Source organism: Cuculus canorus, chromosome 7 (assembly GCF_017976375.1).
Source record: "Cuculus canorus isolate bCucCan1 chromosome 7, bCucCan1.pri, whole genome shotgun sequence".
NCBI classification, from domain to species: domain Eukaryota; kingdom Metazoa; phylum Chordata; class Aves; order Cuculiformes; family Cuculidae; genus Cuculus; species Cuculus canorus.
The window spans coordinates 2,130,734-2,136,306 of record NC_071407.1 but is presented as its reverse complement, the minus strand read 5'-3'; positions in this window follow the sequence as shown (position 1 = coordinate 2,136,306).

Sequence of the window (5,573 nt, the reverse complement as noted above, 5' to 3'; positions counted from 1 at the left end):
GCCGCGCCCGCGGACACCCGGGGCGGGGCGGGGCGGCGGCGCGGCGCCTCACGGGGGATGCAGTCCCGCAGCGGCCGCGGAGCGGCGAGGAGCCTCGGGGGTGCTGGGGGGGCGGGCGGGGAGGGGTGCGGGGCGGTGCTCGGGGGTGCGGGAGGATGCGTGGATGCGAGGAAACGGGAATGCGGGGGGATGCGGGGATGCTCGGGGATGCGCGGGGATGTGGGGATGCGGGGAGACGGGGATGAAGGGATGCAAGCAGATGCTGGGATGTGGGGGGATGCGAGGGTGCTCAGGGAGGCAGGGGATGAGGGGATGAGGGGATGCCTGGAGTCGCTGGGATGTAGGGAGATGCTGGGATGCGGGGGGATGCGGGGATGCAGGGAGATACGGAGATGCGAGGAGACGAGGATGAGGAGGTGCGGGGGGGATGCGGGGATGTGGGGATGCGGAGAAATGCTGGGATGCAGGGGATGGGGGGGGATGCGGGGATGCTCAGGGAGGCAGGGGATGAGGGGATGCCGGGATGCTTGGAATGCCGGGATGCTTGGAGGCGCTGGCATGCGGGGAGATCCTGGCATACGGAAAGACGGAGATGCTCGGAAACGCCGGAGGTGCGGGGATGCGCGGGGATGAGGGGAGACGGGGATGAGGAGGTGTGGGGGGATGCGGGGATGCTCAGGGAGGCAGGAGCATATCCATGCCGGGATGCTTGGAGACGCTAGGATGCGGGGAGACAGGGGTGCTCGGAAATGCTGGGGGTGCGGGGGTGTGCTGGGATGCGGGGGGATGTGGAGGTGCAGGGAGACAGGGATGAGGAGGTGCGGGGGGATGCGGGGATGTGGGGACGCTTAAAGATGCTGGGATGCGCGGGGAAGCAGGGGATGCGGGAGGATGCCGGGATGCAGGGAGAGGGAGGGATGGGGGGTGCGGGGATGCTCGGAGATGCTGGGACGTGGTAGGATGCGGGGATGCAGGGGGAGGAGGGTGTGCGGGGGATGCCCGAGGATGCTGGAACTGTGGGGATACAGGGAGATGCTGGGGAGGCACAGGGAGGAGGATGCGGGGATGCGGGGAGGTGGAGGTGCAGGGGAGGCAGGGGGTGTGCGGGGGTGCACAGGGCTGCATCCGTGCTGCAGGGAGAGCGTACCAGTGTGGATCGGACACTGGCAGACTCAGGATATTCGCTTCACGCATCTCTACCTCCCTCCAGCCTGGGAACATTAGCTTCCCAGCACCTTCTCCTCCCGCCATCCAAGGAACTTGCACCTTCTGCACCTCTACCTCCTGTCAGCCCAGAAAGATTCGCCTCCCGTCATCCTGGGAACATTTGCTTCCCTCCAGCCCAGGAACATTCACCTCCCGCCATCCTGGAAAGACTCACTTCCCGCACCTCCACCTCCTTCCAGCTTTGGGACAGTCACCTCCTGCGCTGCCTCATCCCGCTATCCTGGGAAAATTTGTCTCCTACAAATCTCCTCCAGGAAGATTCACTTCCCACCAGCCTGGGAAGATTTGCTACCCTCCAGCCTGGGAAGATTCCTCTCCCTCCAGCCTGGGAATGTTCGCTTCCTGTTTCTCCTCCTCCTGCCACCTTGGGAACCTTCACCTTCCACCTGCCCTGGAAGATTCCCTTCCCATGCCACCTTCCACCATCCCAGGAAGATTCGCCTCTTGCCATTCTTGGGAAGATTTGCTTCCCGCTATGCCATCAAAGCACGGGTAGAGGCCAATGGGATGGGGTTCATCAAGGCCAAGTGCCAGGTCCTGCTCTCGGGTCACAACAGCCCCGTGCAGCTCCACGCTTGGGGGAGAGCAGCTGGGAACCTGCTCTCTGTGGAAAAGGACCTGAAGGTGTTGGTTGACAGGGGCTGAACACGAGCCAGCAGTGGCCCAGGTGGCCAAGAAGGCCAACGGCATCCTGGCTTGGATCAGCCATGGTGTGGCCAGCAGGAGCAGGGAAGGGACTGTCCCCCTGGACTCAGCACCAGTGGGGCTGCACCTCAAATGCTGAGTTCAGTTTTGGGCCCCTCACTCCAAGAGGGACATTGAGGGGCTGGAGAGCATCCAGAGAAGGAGAACAGAGCTGGGGAAGGGGTTGGAGAACAAGGGTTATGGGACTGGTGAGGGAACTGGGTTTTTTTTAGCCTAGAGAAGAGGAGGCTGAGGGGAGACTTCATCGCTCTCTGCAGCTCCTGGAAGGGCAGTTGTGGTGAGGTGGGTGCTGGGCTCCTCTGCCAAGTAACAAGAGAGAGGAAATGGCCTTAATTTGCACCAGGGCACGTCCAGACTGGAGAGTAGAAAAAGTGTCTTCGCTGAAAGAGTGGTGAAACCCTGGTAGAGGCTCCCCATGGCAGTGGTGGAGTCTCCATTCCTGGAGGTGACAATCGCTACGAGATGTGCGAGGCCTCCAGAGCTCGCCAAGAGCAGAGGCAATGGGGAAAGAGGCCTGTCTGCCTCCTTGCGTTCCACACGCACCATAACGAGGTGTTTCACAGGAAGCACACTGCAGGGCACTGTTAGCTGGGACCATGAAACCAGCCCCTATGGTAGGCATGGAAGAAAGTGTCCTTAATTAGCAATTAGAACCCCAAACAGAGTTGGTATCACAAAGTGGAACTTGGTGCCAGCAATCGCAACTCAGCACAAATGGCAACAGAGCAGGGATGATGTCTCGGAGGAGTCTTGAAGGAAGAAGCCTTGTACATTATCATCTGTCACCAACAAATTCAGCAGAGGCATTGAGCAATGGCCTTGGGAAACTCTTTTTCCTGGAAGTGCTCTCCTTTTCACATCAGACACAAAAATCCTTGCCAACATAGAATCACAGAATGGTTTGGGTCGGAGAGGACCTCAAAGCCCATCCAGTCCCACCCCCTGCCATGGGCAGGGACACCTCCCACTGGCTCAGGGGCTCCAAGCCCCATCCAACCTGGCCTGGAACCCCTCCAGGGATGGGGCAGCCACCACTGCTCTGGGCAACCCGGGTCAGAGCCTTCCCCACCCTCACAGGAGAACATTTCTTCCTAAAACTTCATCTCAATCTCCCCTCTTTCAGCTTAATTATCTTACAGTTTGAGCAGAAGGCTGTGAGAAAGCCAAGACATCATCAATTGTTCCCACAGAATTCCTCTGAGCTGAAAGTGTTTCTCATGTGGAAGTGGAACCTCGTCAGGAAGCATCTAGGGCCTTTACACATCAAAAGGTCATTCCACCAAGAATAAACATGAAGACACTGCCAGCTTAATGAACGTTTACTTCAAATGCCATTCAGAATTTGTCATCTATTTGTCAACGCTGAGTTTGCAACAAGAAAACACACACACATCCTAAAATAAAACAAACCCTTCTGTTGTGCCACGCTGTTCCTATCTGATCGTAGTCTCAACTCCAAAAAAACATTGGCTGTGATCCCACAGGGCTAACAGGAGCACAACGGGATGTGACCAAACCAGTGCGCTGAACACACAAATAGGTCGATACTGATTTGCTTTCCTGAAGCTGACACAAAGGCACTTCGATGAATGTGTCTCTGCCTTGACTGGAATCTCTTGCAGAAGTGTGGATGTTCATGGAATCTTCACTTCTGTCACTAAACTGAGCAAAAATAACCTCAGAGAACATGATTCCCTGGACATCTCAACAGAAGACACCTGCTTGATGGGCAGCAAATAGAGAAAGAGGGACCAGGTCCCAGTGTCCCTGTCGTTCACCTACAGTCCTGATCATTGTAACAAAAGGAACCAATTCTGATATGTTTTTTACTCAGGAATTCACTGACCATGAAGTTTCAGGCTGCCCAGGGAGGTGGTCGAGTCGCCTTCCCTGGAGGTGTTTAAGGAACGGGTGGATGAAGTGCTGAGGGACATGGTTTAGGGAGTGTTAGGAATGGTTGGACTCGATGATCCAATGGGTCCTTTCCAACCTGGTGATTCTGTGATTCTGTTACATTCCTTTGCCAGACTGACCTTGGAAGCACACAGAGACTGGAACCTCCATCTGTTGACGATTTCCCACCACCTGAATTACTTAATAATTTTCTTAAATCTTCTTATCACAATGACCCTGAGGTTTGATTCTCGCAGCTCAAGAGTTTATTGTGCCAAAACCACAATGGGGAACTGAGATACCTTCGTTTGTCTGGTCAGAACCAAAGGAGATGTTATTCCAAATGACTGACTGCTGGCCACGCTTCTGATGCAGCCCAGGACACGGTTGGCTTTTTGGGCTGCAAGCACACATTGTTGGCTGATCTTGAACTTCTCATCCACCAGCACCTCGATCTCCACCGCGTATGCTGAGTGGAAGGACTGTGCCCGTGCTGGGTAGCCAGGGACCAGCCGTTGAGCAGCTGACTTCTACTCATCCGTCCTTTGCAGGAGATGTTCGCACGGATTTCTCTCCACTATTGATTTCCAAGGAATATCTTGGGATGCCATTGCATTTGAAATATTCTTCCTGCTCAGAAATATTCTTCCTGCTCAGTGATAGGTGTTAGCACAAGAGAGAATGGCCTCAAGCTGTGCCAGGGGAAGTTTAGATTGGACATTAGGGAATACTTCTTCATAGAAAGGGTTCTCAGGCCCTGGCAGAGACTGCCCAGGGAGGTGATGGAGTCCCCATTCCTGTAGGTATTGGAAAGGTGGGTAGATAAAGTGCTCATTAGTTGACAGGTGTGATTGGAGTTGATGATCTTGGAGGTCTTTTCCAACCTAGCGATTCTATGATTCTATGATTTCCATGGAAGTGGCCATGGATTCAGAGGACACAGGCAGCAGGATTGCATGAACACCTTTTCCTTGGACTAGGCTAAAAAAGAAACCATTCCAAAGCATCCAAGGAATTTTTCCAAACACGGTTTTCTCATCAGGAATTGCTGACTTCTCGAAACTGAACTTCTCTCAGCACTACAAGCTTTGATAGGAAAGCCTTCAGAGGAGAGAAAAGACAGACAGTGCACGTGCAATGATCTCATGGTCTGGGGCCCAACTGGGCTGTAAAGAATAAAAGTGAAAGTCTCTGATCTCAGCAAGCGCCAGGAGACTCAGACCACAATCCAGTGAACACCCTAACCATGAGGATGTTATGGGATGATATTCTCATTTTTCTACACAAAGACAACAAAAGTAAAGATTTCCTTTTTGACAAAGATCACTGACGGTTAAGAAATCTCAGAAGGGTTTGTGGGACGGAAGGAGAGGCCAGGGCAGCAGACTGGTCCTCCAGCTACTCACCTGGCCAAGACAGACTACTTTGGCAGCTCTGGATTTGCTAAAGCATGGAGGTGATCTACTGCAGGCCACATTCCCAGCAGCAGGGAACAAAGGGAAGGCTGGGCTGCCCCAAAGCTCGGCAAGGATCTGTCCATGCCAGCACAACCCTCTGGAAATCACATCCCCTGGTGGTGTGTTTTGCACCGTCTGTGATATTTTTTTATATAGAGGTGATATTTAAACCACAGAAGAACAAAGAATAAAGGGTGTTCAGCCAAAAATGAAATAAAATATGAGAACACAGAGCGACACACAGTCGTTCCTCCTTCCCTCTTAGCCTGCTGCCTCTTTTCAAACCCCAGT